We start from the raw sequence: 21,194 nt of genomic DNA, 5'->3' as shown, positions 1-21,194 counted from the left end.
AGTTGGCCTTCTGCAGACTGCACATCTGCCTGCAATCATTTAATTGGACTGATTGGAATTTACCTGTACCTGATGATTGGTCTGCTTAATAGAGTCAAGCTTTATCACTCATGTACCTCCCAGGTCCTTCCAGAAAACCTTTCCATGACCTACCTCCTTGCTCTCCAGTTCACTCTGTTCTGTTACAATCTGGGTGTTAAGTCTCCATCCACAAGGTTTTTTGATAGAATCATGCCTGGAAGGTAAACCCTCAGTTTGACATGTCAGTACACAACGCACCACCAGGAAATCATATTTTCCCAATCCCTTCTTCCCACTCTGGAATATAAAGCTAATTTAATTCTCTCTTCTCAAAGGTACATTCCCTGTCTAGGCACCGGTATGAGCACTGGTACCGGTATGAGCAGACCACGGCCATTTTTAATTCAGCTTTAATAGTAGGTCAGAAAAGGTCACGTTGTTTTTCTAAAACCTTCTAAGGAGGAGGCTCAACAATTTCTAAAAGAAGTATTTACAGTTTTAAAGCACTTTAAACACACATGATGCCATTTAACTGTCCATCAAACATTGCTCACTCTCAGAAAAATGCTTTGCTGCACAGACATGTTTAGCCCCACCACATCATGGCCAGTATTGTTGGAAACAAGAGTCTTACCTTATAAACAGCATATGGCACATCTTTATCGGCCGTGTCGTGGTGAAGTAATGTCCGTGCAGAACTGAACTTACAAAACTGCCAGTGTGAAAGCAGAATTAATCTTCTGTTCAAATAGAATAAAGCTTGTGTTTTGTTTAATAGATAATATGGCTTTTTAGGTCACTTTTATTATAGAGAGAACTGCTAAAATAACTGTTAAACATATCTGTAACACTGCTGGATAAAAGGTGTCTTGATGCCAGACATGGTGTTACAAATAATATCCTAAAATATGTCACACTGCACAAAAAGGTGGATTTTTTTCTGGTTAGAATAATCACAAACCCTGCTAGCTTGAGGTAAATTTTCTGCAGTGATAGGCACCTGAAGTTTGTGTTCGGCTGTACAGAAAGCAGTCGAAAACACAGGTCCCATCGAAATACCCTAAATGATAGCTTCTAGCGCCTGTTCTTTGACCTTTCATGGGTTCAACAGTAAGAACTCGTGGGGAGGAAAGGAGCTTCAGACTGATGTGCTGAATTCGGGCAGCCTTTAATTCCGACATCATTACGTGATGGGTATGCGTATGAATGATACGAGGCAAACCCGAACCTACAGCTTCCCAAAAAGGAACTACAAAGTGTCATGGTTTTTAAGTGTTTGGCCCACATGCAGCCACAGACAGAAGCAGAAACATTTTTAAGATTTTTATTTTAAGGCTCAATAATGCAAAAGCACACAGTGTGTGTGACAGGCGAGGTCTGAATGTCAGAGCTGGAACGACTGCGAAAAGAAAGGGGATCATTTTGCTGAGGATCGAACCAGGGGGAAATGTGACAGAAGCTGCGCCGCTTACCGTTTGGTTGGGGAGACCTATCCGGGGGGGATGAGTAATGTGGGAACTCTGTGACTGTAACTCACTGATGGAAACAGGTGGCTGAGTGACTGGAGGGCTGACAGATGGAATGCTGGCAAGGGGTCCGGACAGCACCACTGAAACGGCTGGCAGGAGGAGCAGCTGGAAGAACTGGAGGGTTTGTAGGTGAACCAGGTGAATCCAGGAAGCGGTTCTCACGCCCGGCTTGGCACCACCAAGGGAGCATGAGAGGAGATGCCAGAGCGAAATCTGAGCGGTGGGGATTCTGAAGGCTTGTTCACTGAGCACGACACCAATACATGTGAGTAAATCCAAACACGACAAGACTGGAGAATAACAGGTGACAGAGTTAGTCCATAAACAGGGTTTCCAAGAACTCACAGATACGAGGCACTGGAGACAGATCAGAGGCCTAGGCATACCACGACGGGGTAACACTCTGGCGTCTTCCAGCTGTCTCTGAACTCCTTATAAAGCCTGAGATGAAAGCTCCTTGATGAGCAGCAGGTGTGGGCCATGCCCACCAGTCAACTGCAGCCACCTGTGAAGCAGAGTTAGAGCATGGAAACACAGAGAACCCTGACACAAAGTGCATGCTCTCTTCTCTCCGGACATTTTTGTTGATTTCTGTGAGGGTGCTTAACAATCCTACTTTACCAAATAAATGGCAGTAATTTAGATACCCACATAATAATTTGGATTATGCCAATGGCAACTCCAAATGTTTAAGCACAAGCGATTGATTGAGGCATTAATGACTCTACTTCAACATATGATTAAAGCAGCTGTGACAGGCCCAGTAAGTATATGGATACCAACATGGTTCCTAAGGTATTGGATGATGTAAATTACATCATCAGTCATCAAACACATGCAACTGGTTGTTGTGAGGGCCTGTGTATGTCTTAAGTGTCTAACTAAATGCACACATCTAATCCACACAGTAGAAATATTCCAATATTCAATCCCACTTTTTCAGTTGAACCAATTCTTACTTACGTATAACAGCCGAAAATAATCCAAACATTTGATGAAAAAAATATTGACAGTTTTTAAAAGTTGACATGGTCTTGCTAGTTTTTAAAAGTTGACATGGTCTTGTTCCAACTTACCTCTCTGATCTGCTCCACTGTTACTCTCCTGCTCAATGCCTCAGGTCAGCCGATCATCTGCTCCTGGAGGCACCAAGGTCTAACATGAATCTCAGAGGGGACATAGCTTTTAGTGTTGCTGCTCTAAGGCTATGGAATTATCTTTCTCTAAACATCAGATGAGCCCCTTCACATTCAAAGCTCTTTTAAAAACACATATTTATTCCTTGACTTTCAACACAACATGAACATTTTTGTTTTAACTGAGTTTTATTGATTCTATTATTGTTTTTAACTATATGTTCTTATTGTTTCTTTTTCCTTGTTTTAAATGTTTCGTCTTTTATATGTGCAGCACTTTGTCACAGCAATGGTTGTTTTAAAGTGCTTTGTAAATAAGTGTGGATCTCATCAGACTGTATTACTCACAAACAGTGAGGAATTAATGAAAATCTCCTGGACAGCTTTGTAAATTCTTTGGCCCAGAAGGATCTCATTCAAACTATTCCTGAGGCAAAAAAGTTACACCAGTGGGTGGTCACCACACTTGCTACGACAGTGTCAGTGGAGAGCCTATTTTTAGCACTGAAAATAATCAAGACATACAGTCAGACAGGACTGATCAAGAACAGCTTTCTTCCCTTGCAGTAATCTGCATTGAGATAGAGATAGTTTTATAACTAAAACAAGACAAGAAGCACATCTAAAAAAAAATAACATATAGTAACATTTGTCCAGAAGGATCAGCACATTGACTTATAAGTAAGGGTAAGTCAAATGTGTATCATGTGAGGTATAGTTTGTATGTGTAAAGAATGCTGGGATATGAAACATAACCTACCTAATCCAAAATGCCGAAGGAAGAGTTCTGATGAAAATTAAAAAGAGAGATCATATTTATCCTATTTTAACTTCTCTTCATTGGCTTCCATTTAAATAAAAAAAAATAATTTAAAATTATCTTTCTCACATATAAATCCCTTAATAATCAAGAGATCAGTGTGTGCTTCTGGGATTTTTTGTCTCTGCTTGTTCTTCTGTAACCCCCAGTCGGTCGAGGCAGATGACCGTTCACACTGAGCCAGGTTCTGCTGGAGATTTTTCTTCCTGTTAAAGGAGAGTTTTCCTCTCCATCATTGCTTCATGTATGCTCTGTATAAGGGATTACTGCAAAGACACCAACAATGCAGACGATTGTCCACTGTGGCTTCACGCTCATTCAGGAGGAATGACTGCTACTTGTCAAGACTTGATGCAATCTGCTGGGTTTCCTTAAATAGGAAAGTTTTTGACCAAACTGTCTGGAAGATTTTATTGAATTTGACTTTGTAAAGTGCCTTGAGATGACATGTGTTGTGAATTGGCACTATATAAATAAAATTTAATTGAACATGTTAACAGCTGCCAATAAGATGAGAGCTAAGACTGGCTCAATTTAAAGCAGCAGTAGTTACCATGCCAGGGCAGTGGTAACTTTCTCAGACACTGGCAAATGGAATGGAAGGAAGAACGTGTGACTGCTAGCTGGCAGTGCTACCAAATAAGTCAGCTCTTGCTGTGAAATGGTGAATAATCTGCTGTAGTGGGATCATTTATTCATAAAGTTGATTCAGATAGAGTAAGTGCAAGATCAACCATGACCCTAACCACACGTCATTGACATACATACATACATACATACATACAGTAGATATAATATAGTAGTTTGTTGTTGTCTTATAGTTGTCATTTTTAGTCTGCAGTAATATTTATTCTTGCATGCATTGTATTACTTTATTTATTTTCAGAAGGTTAAATGGGTTAAATCCACTATTTAATAAAATGACTTGTTAAATAAAGCTTTTGGTAGCTTCTCGGTTCAATAATCAAATTGTTTATGAACTACCAGAAGGAAATTATTTAACTGCACTGTAATAAAGATTCTGAGAGCTAGATATGGCCTGACTAAGATAACACAATGAAAATAAAGGAGAATAGAAAGACAGACTATAGAAGCAATGGGTCATGCTGAGCATGACTAATGTCACCTTCAAAAACAATTTAAAGATGAGAATAACCTTTTTTTTCTGAATTGGGTGAATTAATAAGGGGGTCATAGAGAGGTGAGACAACACTTGGATGGCAAGGAGAAGAGAGAAATTATTAGGGAACAGGTAAAGAGAGATTAATCGAGCACACGCCAGAGCATATTATCCCCCTGCTCTTTTAACATCTGTCTGTTTGCTCCTGAAACCAGGAAAGCAGCTGCTGCTCATCTGCTGATTAGAACTGTAATCAATCACTTATTGCTCTTTGTGTGTAAGCAATAGTACCATATGTGCTACAAGAGAAGTAATTAATAAGCAAATTCTGCCACTATGAGTCTATGATATGAACTTACAGGGAACATTTTGGGAACTGAAAAGTAAATGTGTACCAGTTTCATCAATCTGAAACGTAAAATGTGGAAATTGTATCTAATCCAAACAGACCCTGCAGCTTGATTCTCCTATCTGGATGAAATAGTGTGTCCAGTGCTGACAGTTCTATGGTTAAAAGAGCCTGTGCTAATGTCTGTATGTTTAATACCAATAAATAAGTCAACATATTAGTTATGGTTGAATGCCACTTGGGGTGGTCTCAGGTAAGGACATACTGGCACTATGATTTAGTTTTCTGTATCATGTAGAAGCAATGAATTACTGCTGATGTTTAAGATTACATTGCATATTCTATTTGCAGCTTATGATGATGCATATTAAAGCTGCTATCCAGACCTTTCTCTAAAATCAGTTTAGATGTGCTTCACACAAAACTTAATAGTGTTGCAACCTGTCTAGCCATTTTGTTATAGCTATTTAATAATGATAAAATCCATTATCAAGCTTATATATATATTCGCCTAGGGTGACATCACAAATAGTATTAGGCAACTGATTAATATTATTTCCAATGGTTTTTCTTTTCTTTATTGATTTGCATATTCTAAATCAAATTCTTTCTTCAGACTTATTGACTTGGATTTTGCTGAGTCATATGTACGATGTACAAATAAAAATAAATACAGGAAAAGGAAAGTGTGGAAGGGGAACCACAGCACATGGGAATGATTTCACTGAATTGTTCTTATTTTTTCTATCTATGCAGGGAATATTTCATCTTAAAGGGACACTGAAACAAGAAGGTAGAAGACAAAAAAGAGAAAAAAAGGGAAAGAAGAGAATGAGGACATAAAAGGGAGAGAACGATACAACATACTCAGTCTTGCTCTTCACCTGCAAAGAGAAATAAAAAGAACAGCAAAACGAACCGATAAAGTATTACAGGATCAAACAAGCAAGAATATACAGTTTTATTTAATATGGAATGTATAAAGTGACAGCTGAAGATAATAGGGGTTTTCTGCATAGAAGTGAGTAAGTACCTGGATCCAAGCACCTGCATGTGTTTGTGAGAGTGTGCTTGTGTATGTAAGGTTTATCCAAGAGAAAAATGCTCAGTAGTTTTGAAGAGCCCACCCACCCGCCCCACAAGGCACCCAGGCAGACGCCTGGGGGAACAAAACCCCAGACGTCCAACGGGACCTCCAGAGCAAAGTTGCTCAAATGGGGCCAACACAGGGAATCTGCCTCCCCCAATCAAGGGAAAAGGAGATACGGCCCCCAGGAAACCCCCCAACAGCTACAACGCTGTAGCCCCAGGGAGCCGAGGGGGCGAGCCAGCGAGCTCAGCTGGCAGCCAGTCACGCTGGAGCGGATCCAGCCATGGGCCCCAGGGACCCGAAGACCTGGTAGGTGAACCCTAAAGTCAACATGTTGGGGGGGGGGGGGGGGGGGGGGACCACAACCTGACGTACCCAGTCCATACTCTGGTACTAAACACCCCATCCTGGCACCCAAAGAAGGGGCCAACATGAACGGGATGGGCCAACCAACCAGAGACCCCCCGCACACACACACACACACACACACACACACACACAGACCCTGAAGTGCTACTTTGAATCTTCACACAATACAAAGCCTTAGATACAGAAAACAATATAGATACAGAGTATCTATATTGTACCTTTTGAGTAAAATCAACCTCACCTACAACTATTATACAGAATATTAATTAACTGCTTCAATAGTAGAACTTTACATTATGGTTTTGACAAGATAAAATAATATTTTTGTCACTTCAGTTGTCCGTTTAATGTGATAGTTGTGTCAGTGTTACAACCTGGTTCAAAAGTTGCAACAAAAGGAGGGACACAAAACCAAAATAAGTTTAAGGCATTTTTTGGAAGGCATTTCCAGACAAAACGATTTATCTGTCTGTTATCAGTATAAATGTATGGTGTATGTTGCACGTGTAATTAGTGAGACAAGATGTAGTGAAATAAAGTGTTGTGTAGTGTATATGCGAAACAGTTACATATGGCGATCTTTTTATAACCGAGTTTGATTGAGGGTAAGGTCCCAGCAGCATGTAAAGAGGCAGTATTTGTCCCAATATGAAAACCAGGTAAAGATCCATCTAAGCCAAATAGTTACGAGAGAATGGTCTTGATCCGCAGGGTCAACTGACAGACAGTACATGAGGGCTTGGCAGAGTAAGGCAACAGGTACAGGTCGATGTCCAGAAACTGAGAACGAATAGGAGAGTCTAACAAGGCAAACAGGCAGGAGTCCAAACAATCAGTCACTCACAGTAAGGTAGTCAAGGAATGCTGGAAGGTCTACTCACACTACGGTTTTTGAGAATCTGACGCCTGCACACTGGAGGAGACAGGAATATATAGGCAGCACACAGGTGTAGCAGTGCACAGGTGCAGGAAATCATGGAATAATTGTTAGAGCAGCACAGGGAGCAGAGTGTACATTCACCCCCTGACAGTGCTGAGCTATGTTAGTAGCCATAGCTGCACTGTGGTAGACTGACAGAGGCAAGGCTGCCATACATCGGTGTCACCGGGCCAGCAGGCAATTCAGGGACACAACGACTGTATCAGAGCGGGGGATTGAACCGGCATCACGCCAATTGCAGGACAAACTCCCTAACTGTGCCACTGTCGCATAGGTTCATATCATCATGTCACACAGAAGTTGTCTTAAACGTCAAAAAAATCAATTAATGAAAAGCTATGTATGGGCTTGTGGTATGCTTATGAGACTAAAATTTGTTCAAGTTGATGAAACATTGTAAATTCATATCATTTTTTACTTATAAATTTGTTTTGATACCAGAGTACCACAATAACAGTGTGCCAGCATTTGTGTGCATCGCAAATGAAATACTGCATGTTTATGGTGAAATATGCACTTACAAGGTTTAAGTTTGAATGTAAATATCGTGGAGGGTTGCCACCTGTTTCCTCTTTAAGAGCTCATTCAATACAGTTCCAAACATGTGATTTTTCAGAGCAATTTTCCTTCAGATTCTAGACACATTCAGCAACGACATACTCATTATAGTATGTATGCAAGCCCAAGTGAGTTTCTCTGAATGCAGGTTTTTTCCCTCTCTCTTTCTCTCTTTAAATCTGTGTGAACAAGCTGCTTGTGCTTGACTCTTGCTTCCTTTGTCTGGGAAACACATTGCCGAGGGAAACAAGCACATTCATCTCACACTGTGCCTACTTGGTAACCAGGGAAAACAGCAAAAAATAAATAAATAATAAAACACAAGATGTAGCGCAAGTCACAGGAAGCTTGGCACTGGATGAAAACCAATGCCCAGGGATAAGGAGAGAAAGGAATTTAGAGAAAACACAGCCAAATACACAAATTCTTGGATTTTGTTGCATCTACTAAATGGCTCCAAGCTTGCTTGTTCAGTCATGTAGTGGTTTTACACACATAAGAAACATAATCAAAACAATGCGATTTAAGCTGAGCTTTACCCTATAGAAAAATATTATATAAATGTTATGTAAGAAAAAGGTTACACAGACATGAAAAGACACATAGTCTTGATTTATAGAGACAAAACCTTGGATGTAAATAAACAGGATTGTATCTTGGAGCTCATTGTTTAAGATGAAAGTTCAAAATACACATGGAAACATGAAAAAACAAAAAAACTGATCAGGAGTTGTAACATGTTCCAAGAAGATTTTCCTTTGTTTATGGTGAAATGCATAAATCATTTTCTACAGGTGATTTCGTCCCTAATGAATCAGGCAGAGGTATAGTGGATCCACTGTAGTCATTCCTCTTGAAAAAAAAATATTCCTTCATTTGTTACCTTTACACAGGTACCAAATGTTTGCATTTAGAAATTATAATTGTGGAACTATTCTTGGTTTGTTTTGTGGTTTATTTCCATGTGCAAATAATTTCTTAAACTCCTTAGGGGTTGACAGAAAAGTGAACTTGTTGTTCTTGTTGGTTTGTTTATTTTACATTCCTTAAAGCAATCAAAGACTAAATAAAAATGCACTGATATATACATATACATATATATATATATATATTTATATATATGAATAATTATTGTGATGATAGACAATTTAAAAATAAATTGCAGTGTTTGTCCTTGTCTATTGTAAATTTAGAACTTGTGTCTCAGTCAAAGTCTAAAAATACAGGTTAAATTAAGCATTAGTGATACTAAATTTGGTATAGTGGAACAGATATGATATAAAATTAGAGAGTAAACATATATTTTGTCTTAGCCCTTTGAAATGTATCTCTGAAAAATTACAGTTTTTAGGAACTAAAAACCTACCATGTGACCAGGTATTAAATAGGTGGTAAAATATAGATTCATAATGGGAGAGACAAATTGATGGATGGAATTTTTGGTTTAGTTTACTTCAATTTTGCAAGTCAGCTATGAATAAAATAAATTAACATAATGTGCAACTTGTGCTGCAGTGTCTAAAATTATTAACCTGCTGATTAGACAATTAGCAAATCTGAGTTTTGTAAGAAGTGCTCTTAATGATTCATCTGCTTAAAGTAGATGCACCATCAAATGCTATAAACCTTTTAAAGATCTATATTGTTATTTGGAATTTACATGCCATACATGCAAATTAAAAGCAATGTAGGGTGTCAGTGTTTCAGTAAAGCGAGTGTTTTTGAGCCCCATCTGTCCTCTGAAATGAAACCTGTTTCAGTGCATGTCTGCATGTAAACACTGTTTTCAGGCTTGTTGCTTAATTTGTCACAAAGGCTTTCAGTCTCTTTCATCGTATAATCCCTTTGATTCTGGTGTCTAAGTGGCACCATTTAGAAGAAAAATCAGCTTTGTTTCCCCTCAAACACCATTAAATAAACCATTGGTTCATGTCCACTTCTCTTTGAAAGCCACAATTACAAACGGTCAAACACTCACCCACACACACGTCAGTCGATTTCAGTGGTCGAGGGAACTCCTTTGAGTCCACATTGTGCAACAACACAATCTGTAAGCCTGTGTTTAGAAGCTACTCACCAAAGTGTCTGACACTTTTTTTTCAACATTTTAATTTATTGTTTGAGCAGAAGCCGTTTAAGATCAAGAAGAGGACAAATACTGGCCACTAAAGTGTTGAGTTTTTCACATTTTGACATTGTGTCTTGTTTTCGGTTCAGTTCAGATCAGATCTTGGCATTTTACAGCCCTTGAGCAAGATCCTGTCAATGACCATTCTGTAGGAGCCAAACGTGTGATAAATAATCATATAAACACTCATTCTACAAAAAACAACCAACCCCCGTGTTATGCTTTTGTTGTAAAAGAGCTTGCTACTTTTAGTGTTGATTTATTTTGAAGACAGTTGCTTTGTTTTTTAGCTTGGCAAGCTAGCACCCTTTTGTGTGCATTTGAGTAAGCAGTGAGATACCATTGAGACTGTCTTGCATTTAGTTTGTGAAGAAAAAAAATGTCATCAAAACTACAAATGCTAGAAGGCTTTTAGATAAAAGTTTGCAGTTTTTATGCTTATTCAATCTATATATGGCAGGAGTGAATTCTACTCATTTGTGATTGTTCAAAGCAATCCAATGTTGTGATCTGGTCCTTAAGATGCCCCAGTTGATGTAGACATCTCTACTGTTTTAACAATTTTTAGAGTGAATTATTATTACTAATATAAAAAAATCATTGTGAAAAATGATATAGATACACAAGGTATGCTGCTAGTGATCTGGGTGTTTTTTATATTAATGGGTCCTTACCACTGCCAGTTTTAGAAGTTTAAATCAATGCATAAACATACGTACATATATACTCAGGCACACACACCCATAGCAAATAAGGAGTTGGAGTTGTGAGCATTGATTGATAGTCTTTTTTAGGTTATCTTTACTTGAGATAATTAGAACTTTCTGAAAATGTGTTACTTCTTTGAATGTTAGCCCATATTAACAATGATGCTGCTAACATCACTTTACCACTCAGAAGCTAGACCCATTCTGTCCTTCACTGCATCAGCAGCACTGGCTTTGGTCATCACTGAGTCAGCACCTTGAGTTAGCGCTTCCAGCTGATAAGGCTCAGGTCGACTGGGCTCTACAAAGCCTCCCCTCAACCTACAGTGATGAAGGTGAAAAATCTCCACCTCAAAAGACATCCTAAACAAAAATATCAGTGTCACTCTCAATGTTTCAAAGTTCTAAATTAAGCTATCTATCACTCCCCATCATCCTGACCAGCCCCAATTAATTAACCCCCTGCTTATCCCAGCAGATGACCATGCCCAACATGCCCCTTTTTTGTGTAATATTTCAAAAATTGGCTGGGGGCAGAATTATGCTGTTTTTAGTATCGAGTGCTGTAAATGCTCATAATTTTCATGTTAATACTTTTCAGTTGGCCAGCATTTCTGGAAATCCTTTTTTTTTTAGTATTGGTCGTAAAATAATATAAAAATTTTCTGATACTGAATTTTGGGTTTTCATTAGTTGTCAATTATAATAATCAAAATTACAATAAATAAATACTTTAAATATATCAGTCTGTGTGTAATACATGATTATAATATACAAGTTTCACTTTTGAATTGAATTACTGAAAGAAATCCACTTATAGTCTAATTATATGACCATTCCTTCCTGATGTTGTTTGTAGACAAATCCTGAAGGAAAGTTGCAAGACACCAGTCTTGCAACTTTTAGGTGTGTCCCTTGTCCTACACCTCTGAATAAAATAGCTAAACTACCTCACTAGCATGCAGCCAAACTGCAGAGCTCTGCTAATGAGCTCATGTTGGAGTCAAGTGGGTTGAAGAAGAGATGCATCTAAAAGCTGCAGTACACCAACCCTCGAAGACTGGAGTTTGAGACCAATGTTTTAAACATTAGTCCCAGTCTATCTTGTAGAACTGGAAATGCAAATCATTGGAACTAATCTCTGTACAGGCTTTTTACTTATTGAACCTGGATTACCCACCTCTGGAAATGACACAAGCGGGTCCCAAAAAATAAGAAAGAAATAATAAGGCAATATTCTATAGACAAAGAAGAACATGTTACTTCTCAACTTTTATTTACAATTTAATAAAAAGTGTCATGTCCAAAATTATTCATACCCTTCATAAACTGTCACAGTCCGTGGCAAAATCCATAGTACTATACCGTTTCAAATAGTCAAGCGGTTCTCCAGTTTTCACAGACATTTCTAACACCTCACATGTCACGTGCCAACCTGCTTTAAATCCTCCGCTATTATCCCTGTTCCCAAGAAGCCAAGGTCCACTGGACTTAATGACTTTAGACCTGTCTCCCTGACCTCTGAGGTTATGATGTCCTTTGAGCGCCTTGTGCTTTCACACCTAAAATAAATCACCGATCCCCTCCTGGACCCCTTACAGTTTGCCTACAGAGCCAACAGGTCGGCAGACGACGCTGTCAACCTGGCCCTTCACCACATCCTCCAGCACCTGGATTCCGCTGGTACGTACACCAGGATCCTGTTTGTGGATTTCAGCTCTGCCTTCAACACAATCACCCCAGCTCAGAAGCACTCCCAGCTGAGTGTGCCTTACTCCACCTGCAGGTGGATTACAGACTTCCCGTCTGACAGAAAGCAGCACGTGAAGCTGGGAGAACATGTCTCTGACTCACAGCTCATCAGCACTGGTTCCCCCCAGGGCTGTGTTCTTTCTCCTCTGCTCTTCTCCCTGTACACCAACAGCTGCACCTCCAGTCATCAGTCTGTCAAGCTTCTAAAGTTTGCCGATGACACCACTCTCATCGGACTTATCTCTGATGGTGACGAGTCCGCTGTTGAGAATTAAAAATATATCTTAGTTGGGGTTACAGAGTAAAGCAGAGTGGGGTCTGTCCCTTCCTGCTTCAGCGTAAGATAAACATGGAGTTTTATTGTCCTGAGGGGTTGGTCAGAAGGAGAGGGGGTCAGTCATCCTCCCACTGAGCCATGCAGGAGGAGTTTAAAGTTGATAAAAGGAATGTCTTGGTAAAACTTACTTTAGACAGACAGACAGACTTCTCGACCGCGCGGTGAAAGATCTCGATTGGTAATGTAACTCTGTCTCCATATTTAATTTCTATGAATTAAATATGTATTTAAACCGTTCTACCTCTGATCAATGATTCCTAATTTATTGTCAAATCTTAAACCGGGGTAAAAATGGGCCTTTAGTAGCGAAGCAGGATTAAGCCAATAATAAATACATCACACCGCCTACAGGTGGGAGGCTGACCATCTGGCGACCTGGTGCAGGGAGAACAACCTGGAGCTCTAAAAACAGTGGAGATGGTTGTGGACTTCAGGAAGAACTCAGCCACAGCTATCCCCATCACCCTCTGTGACTCCACAATTGACACTGTGGAGTCTTTCCGCTTCCTGGGAACTATCATCTCACAGGGCCTATAGTGGGAACTGAACATCAACTCCCTCACCAAGAAAGCCCAGCAGAGGATGTACTTCCTGTGGCAGCTGAAGAAATTCAACCTGCCAAGGACAATTATGGTGCACTTCTACTCCTCCATCATTGAGTCCATCCTCACCTCCTCCATCACCATCTGGTACGCTGGTGCCATCATCAAGGACAAGGGCAAACTGCAGGGTGTCATCCAGTCTGCAGAGAAGGTGATTGGCTGCAATCTTCCATCTCTCCAGGACCTGTAAGCCTCCAGGATTCTGAGGCGTGCAGGGAAGATTGTGGCTGATCCCTCGCAGCCCAGTCACAAACTATTTCAGTCACTTCCCTCTAGCAGGACGCTGCGGTCCATCAGGACCAAAACCTCACGGCACAAAATTTTTTTCCCATCCGCTACCAGCCTTATCAACAAGGTCAAGAGCTGCCAATGACAATTGACACTGCCTCTCTTCCTCCCCCGTTCGGGACCTACAAGCTACACCAACGTAGCATCTCCAGACCTTCTGTGTTACATTAACGCACAGTCTACTGTGTATATAGCTCTCTCTCTCTCTCTCTCTCTCTCTCTCTCTCTCTCTCTCTCTCTCTCTCTATATATATATATATATATATATATATATATATATATATATATATATATATATATATATATATATATATAGTCTGTACCATCAACACCAAGTCAAATCCCTTGTAAGTGCAAACCTACTTGGCAATACACTTGATTCTGATTCTAAAGCATCCAAATTATCCTGATTTATTGGGAGCAGCTGTATGAATCAAAAACAGCAGCTCTCAGCAATCGGTTTGTCGATTAGATTATGAAGCTTTAATTTATCTTTTCTTCAGCTTTAAAGTCGAGGCACACTCATGTCCGATCTCCACTGCATATTAACTCGGATTGAAGGGAGGGACTATACCCCACCATTAGAATGCAGTGCACTTGGTTCGTCTTGGATCTCGCGTAATTAATGAAAATGTCTGGAGAGAAGAGAGCGCTTACTTTGTAGTTCTTTTTCATAAGGCTGTAGGCCCGGATTTGACTAGAATAATTTATGTGCTAGTCAAGCCTCGTTCTTACGTCTGTCATGAACAGGAGATCGGAGAAACCGATAGTTAAAATAGATTAAGAGTTGCGCTTTGAAGGTAACGATGAGGTACCCAACCAGGGCAAGACAAACAGGGAATCCCTCTGACGCATGAATTATGAAAGCCTTGAAAGATTTTTTTCTCGAGTGTTTTTATTCTTCTTAGGACATGAAAAACAAAATTAAACATTTTTGTTTTCAAAAATAACGGTATTCCATGTAGTTACAGACATGTCCAATGCAGTGGTCTAAGTGCGCCTGAGCACTCAACATAAAACTTCATGAATTTATTGTAAAAAAGAATGATCTTGTATTCTGTTGTCTATATACAAACAACTCTTTCATTTTATGCTTTGAAAAACATTTCAACATATTTTGGTTAAATTTCAACACTATATAGGCACAACGTTAAGAACTGAATTAAAAAAAAACAATGACACTCATCGGCAAAAATCTTTAACCTGAGTGTGACAAAATCATCTCCTACAGGACAAACATCACAGTGGCTCTCCACAGTTCTATAAGAATGTTGGACAGTATAACCAAGCCCTTTTATTAGCATGTGGCAAGAAAACATGAACTGTCTTTTTAGTCTCTGCATCTCATAACACTTTTCACACCTAAGCTGTATGAAACTTTGCAAAGCACCCAGGGCATGGTGGCAGACAGCACTGCATGCAGATGTATTTGGCTTCCGTGTGAATGTAGCATCATGGCATCTGTTTGCATGTTTCACCTCTGTGAGTTGGGGCCAGTGATATCCTGTGCCAAACCTGACCTCGCGGGCTACTTTGGTGACTGATCTCCACTTCATGGGTTGTGGGGTTTCACTTGGTCTTCCTCTTTTTTTTTGATGGAGGGTGCCACAATTTATCAGTGCATGAGCCACAGAAGATTTGAAAAAGAGGAATCTCATCTTTTCCAGACCAGACATCAGTTACATTTACATCCGAAAAATTTAAAAAAACACTTGGATGTACCACCTCTTGTTTTGACATCTGTGGGGGTACATTGCCCAACATTGGTCAACAAGATCAACCCCAGCCATGTGTTGATTGTAAAGGAACACAGTGAATGGTTTTTGGACCATCATCATTTTCCCCCTTCCTGACCCATCTGTTGACAACAGTCCTCAGGGGACTGGCCAGCACAGGATGACACCATTGGCACCCGTGCCATAGATACCTTGCACTTTCAAGGTCTTGATGAGTGGAATGCTGCAGAAGAAGTTATCAAAAAACACCTTATGATTTTTGTGTTTTATGTCATCACAAAGACGCATGACCACATCTTTAGCCATTCCCAATCCAATGATGCGACCACTACTTGCAGAGCCTTGGTACACATAAAATCTGTTCATATAGCATGAGGTTCCTTTCCCTTTCTGGAGAGCATACAAGTTGGTGTTTTGCACTATGCCATCACTGAGATGGGCTGGAAACAGATGTCTGAAAAATATGGGATCTCTTCCCTCCACATTCAATTTCCACTCTCCTAAAAAGGAGGCAATTCTCAATCTGACCACTGAATTGACCTCAATGGAGTGTGGCAGTAGAGAGCATTCTAGACGCTAATTTGCAGTTTCACCATAGAAACCAATGCATTAAAGAGCTATTCACTTTTTAGTAGCTGTCCACTAAAGTGACCGCTATGCACCAAAGGGTTAAGTTCCTTCGAAGGTTGAATAGATGGGAACATAAATAAACTTGCCCACAAGTTTGGAACTCCGCTCTGAGTTGAAGTTCTCCAATATTTTCTGGCTGGAATCTGAAGCAGAGAGGAAGTTGGTCAGCTGTGCCACGTTCTTATATAAACTAGGTCTGTCAGGAACAGGAGATGAGAGAACCCGATAGTTAAGCCAGACCCAGAATTGCACTTTCAAGTTACTGATGAGGTATCCAACAAGGGCAAGGCAAACAGGGAATTCAAAAACAGAAAAAATGCTGAAATTTTCCATTAGGGCATGTTTTAAGTTTTTACCACAGCTGAAATTTCTGCTTTTAAGGTAAGAAGAATCTCAGTTTTTATATCATCCATCTCTCTATGTTGCACGGCCGTTGAAAGTGAATGGCTGTGGTCTTTAGAAGGACTCTGGCTTGAGGGTGCGCCAGGCCTGGTATAGTTAGCAACACCCTTATATTTAAACTTCCGCAGGTTTGACACCAATAGTATCTTCTGGAACTGTATGTTTAAGAAGTTACTTTCTTGCTACCATTTGAAAAGAAAATGCTGAGAGGTTTGCTGTAATGGATGAAGTTAAAATAGCTGAGACTTTGCCCACACCAAACAGTACCTACTCCACAACCGCCATCTCAAAACTTTACCTGTGCAGACAGAGATAAGCTGTGCAGAGTTTTATTATTATTATAGGCTGATGTGTGATCCAGATATTTGTCTCAGTGAATTGTTTTATCCCTAAAAAATATTCAAAACAATATTGCATATCACATTATACAAACATTCTATTATTAGTTTTATTCATGGTTTCATTAATAATGATTTATTGTTTTTATTCTTTACTATTTCTTGGAGATTTCATCAAAGTGCTAAGTCAGAAGCAAGACATGGCCCATGGGGCTAGGCACAGGAGCTAAATCCACCCCCAGGAGGTGTTTCACTCTTCCAGGCATTCTAGGTTGGTCATAACACAAACCACACATCTCCACCTTAAGGAATTTGATGCCGCTAAGTCACTCCACTGCAGTATTGTTGATAAGGAGGGGTGTGTGACTTAGCTTATTTTTCTTGAAATCAACGATGAAGTCATGTCTTGTTTTGTTGACTGTACAGGATCAGATTGTTGTTACATCAGGGCCCCATTTCAGAAAGAATGGCTGACCTACTCTGAGTAGAAAGCATAAACTCTATGTAGTTCTAATTCACTCCGTCATACTCAGCATTTTAGGTTTCAGAACAGGTGATATCAATCAGGTAATTAAACTCAGTGCCCAATTAACCCTGAGTTAAGTTTGAGCACAAGCATGACAGAAGCCCTCATCAATGGAACAAAGATAATGTGATTCACCATGGTGACAGCAGGAAATAAGAAGTCTCAAATTACACATTTCACGACAATAGAATTAGAAATCTTTAATGACGGCATATTCAGGATACAAAGAGATAATCTGGTACGCTTTTTAAAATTAGGGCCAAATGCCTGCCAGCCTAATGCTATTATCTTCTGGGTAACATCTGCTTTTCCCAGATACGTGACTACGGTTTGTTTCAAACATAATGTTTGTTTCATTTTGCTCCACCATTGTTTGATAGTGCTATGAATGTCGATTTAGTGGTGTTTTTGTATAACTTTAGGATTAACTGATTTTAGCGACCGATCGCCACAGCGACTCCTAGCCTACCGGAGGTATAATCGCATTGATAAAATCGAGCGTTCTGAAAGTTTCTTCATTTTTACTGAGAAAATCATTCTTTAAAAAGTTGTTTCATCAAATATGGTTTTCTTTAACTTAGTATTTGCATTGTGAATTGGTTGAAACACATACCACATACTAATTCAGCCTCATTCCATGTTCTTTAAGAATTTGTTTTTTTTAACTCAGTTCTGCAGTGAACCAGAATTCACTGAATTATTTTGATGATGATCACCTTTCCAGGCTCAAATCTGGGTAAAGGGATAAGGGGTCAGGAAATCTGGACTGACATGGGTACCTTCTGTCTCTGAGAAGGTAACCATTGTGTGTGTGTGTGTGTGTGTGTGTATGTATATATATATGTGTGTGTGTGTGTGTGTATAATATGGGCTGCACAGTGGCGCAGTGGGTAACGCTGTTGCCATGCAGCAAGAAGGTCCTGGATGAAACCCTGGATGACCAGTGAGGTATACACAATGCTAATGACACGAAATGTGGACTTCAAGTGTGGGGACATGAAGGCACTTTACCCTAACCCAATGACTAATGACTACAACGTCACCTGTAACCTACCAGTGAGCTTTGGAGTCTATGTATTCACATCACACTGGATGCTCAGTCCCAGCAATCTTCTTGTGAGCACAAGGATTCCGAGGGACCAAGCATTCTGGCGGACATCCAGAACTCATCGAACCATAGTTATAGTTGTAACATTCATTTTATTTCATCCCTACTGGCCGCCAGAGGGGGTGCTTCAAGCACTGGATGACGCATACCAACAAGGTCATGAGTAATCCACAACCTAAACAGACAACAGCTACAGTAACACATACCTCAGCAGGATTTAAAAAGGTGTGGTTCCATAGGGGTTGGGTTGTGGACACATTCACAGTAGAACTTGGCAAAGGTGTTCAAGGAACACCAGGAGGCTGTCTAGTAATTGCCATTCAGAAGCACTTCAGTAATGGCAGCCTATGAGGTTGATAGCTCCCTCTTGGAGTGGCACCTCTCTCCCAGAGGCAGATGTCTGCCCTGTAGAGTGCAAGCCCCAGCAATCACCCCCACAATCCAGTGTGTCAGATGTTGTTTGGAAGGGGTCTGGGTGTGACCCACTGCCAATGGCACCTTAGTATGTGGTGCTGTAGTCCACAGTGCAACACCTGACCTATCAAGGTTCCACCAGCAACACTGCTCGCTCACAGACAGAGTGTGCAACGCCCCTAGCCGCTTAGCAGAAGCCCCCTGAAGGAAGTCAAGTATGCCAGAGACTGGAAAACATAGCGGGTCAAGTTTTTCACCATGGCATCAGTTCTGAAAGACCACCCACTTGTTGCCACAAACGGCCGTAGTGGATGGTGAACATGCATTAGCCATTGTGCAGCCTACCTACCCACCCTATCAGGCCAGTTGGAAAAATCAAGGAGAATGGGCAAGAGGACAGGTGCTGTTCATCATCGAGAACCAGAGATCACAGTGGGCTGTGTCCCTGGAGGCAAAGAGGTCCACTCCTGACCTACTGAGGGTCTGCCAGAGGCAACTTAAATCTGGGTGAAGCACCCACTTCCAAGGAAGCAGCTACTGGTGAGACAGAAAGTCCGTTGACAAGCTCTGCAGGCCCAGGATGTAGGCCGCCCTGAGGCTTGCAAAGTGTGGAGCCACCCACACCAGGACACGTTGGGTCAAGGACAACAGCCTCCTTCACCTTGCTCACCTTGCTCCCCCCATGGTGATTCACATGAAAGACAACAGTGGTGTTGTATGATCTCAGCACTATTGTGAGGTGCACCGCTAGTAATTCCAGGGCAAGGTGAAAGGGACCACGTCTCTTGCACAGACTGTCTGGGGTCCAGATACAGACCTTTCAACCATATTTGAAGGAGCCACAACGACTGTACTCCTAGGGGTCCTGCAACAGTAAGCATGCCCAGAAGGCGCAGATATAGGAGGCACCCTGCCTGAGTTCGGGGTGGGCCACAGATGAGCCAGTTGACCAAATAGGGCACGAACCGCACTCCCCGTGCCTGCCACACAAACTGAAAGCCCAAACTGGAGGATGCCAGAACTGAAAGTGTCTACCCTCAAATGCAAAGCTGAGAAAACCTTTTACCTTCTTACCTAACAGTGGGATTTTATATTGCCTTCCACTTTGATATCGAGTTGCTGTTGTTCCTAGTCACTTCTATATTGTTATCTCTATTAATTAACTTGTAGCGAAGAAAATTCAAAGCTGGACCAGTGGCAACCAATAACAGTACCAGTCTGGACATATGGAAAACTTAAAAGCGACCCATTATTTTATATATGTTTGTAGAAGCCATGGGAATCATTGCAACAATTGCATTCAGTGATTTGAATTCTAGTGTTTGTCCTGATGGGAGCAACTGAAACCTGCATAAACTGTGTGAGAGGCATCAGCAGATATTTATTTGGCCTTTGTGAGCACTGTACTGCAAAAACCACCACAGATGTATTACTTTCCAATTAGTTTTCCTGCTATCTAAATGATTTTTCAGTGACTGGAAAAGTATCAGATTTTAGAGTTTTCAACTGACTGGGGAATGGCCAATTTCATGCATATTTTAGGTCTACTTTGTGACATGATTTTTTTTTCAAAAAATTTACTAAATTAAATACACCGAAAAGAAAATTTACGAGGACGCTTGAAGTATTGGAGCGGCACAGGTGGAAAATCAGAAATGAAAGCAAACATTGTTTATAATAACATCATTACAAAAAATTTAAAGAGCACAAATAAAGAAGGAAGAAAGAGCGCTAGGATTCAGCTTGAGCATTTTACAACAGGAAATTCAAACAGGGCATCTGTATAAGCTAATGTGGGATTAGAAAAGTGAAAGAACTAAAGTTTACTCCATTAAGCAGTGAAAATGTTAAAAACAAAGCTGAAAAAAATTATAAAAGCAAAAATTAAATGAGAAAAACAACCATAGAGGTTATTTTAACCAAAAAAAAAAAAAAAACACACATGATGCCACATCTATTTTTAATAATGAACATTTCAATAAAATGTATCAGATAGAACCATAGACCAATCTGTTTTCCCTCATACCTCTTCAGCATCATGGATCCACGTAGCCTGAATACCTCTGCTCAGGTTGGAACAGAGAAAGCTGGTTTAGAATATCAATAAAGAAGTAAAGAATAGGTCGAGGGTGACTCAGACATTGGTATACCCTGTGGACACACACGCACACGCACCCAATTGAGGCCCCAACTCCCAATTGTGGCAGATACAATGTCCCACTCAATCATGTTGTTTTTTTTCTCCCCTTCATTGTCACTCTGCCCTGCTGCAGCATTGCTGCATAGACACAAAA

The 21,194-nt window shown here is 40.4% G+C and overlaps 1 long non-coding RNA gene across 2 annotated transcripts; it reads right to left on the bottom strand.

Moving 5' to 3' along the window:
• Positions 1-1,019: 1,019 nt before the first annotated feature.
• On the bottom strand, positions 1,020-20,991 carry LOC118557181. 2 transcript variants are annotated; one of them, XR_004927683.1, is made up of 4 exons: positions 20,927-20,991; positions 1,937-2,689; positions 1,494-1,840; positions 1,020-1,420 (listed from the first exon to the last, which is right to left on the bottom strand). It is a non-coding gene; the product is annotated as an uncharacterized LOC118557181 (long non-coding RNA). The 2 variants fall into 2 exon arrangements; XR_004927682.1 differs by having other exon boundaries at positions 1,494-2,689.
• Positions 20,992-21,194: the final 203 nt, after the last annotated feature.

Source organism: Fundulus heteroclitus, chromosome 22 (genome assembly GCF_011125445.2).
Source record: "Fundulus heteroclitus isolate FHET01 chromosome 22, MU-UCD_Fhet_4.1, whole genome shotgun sequence".
Classification (NCBI taxonomy): domain Eukaryota; kingdom Metazoa; phylum Chordata; class Actinopteri; order Cyprinodontiformes; family Fundulidae; genus Fundulus; species Fundulus heteroclitus.
The sequence above is the reverse complement of the archived record's forward strand: the minus strand, read 5'-3'. Positions and strand labels throughout refer to the sequence as shown.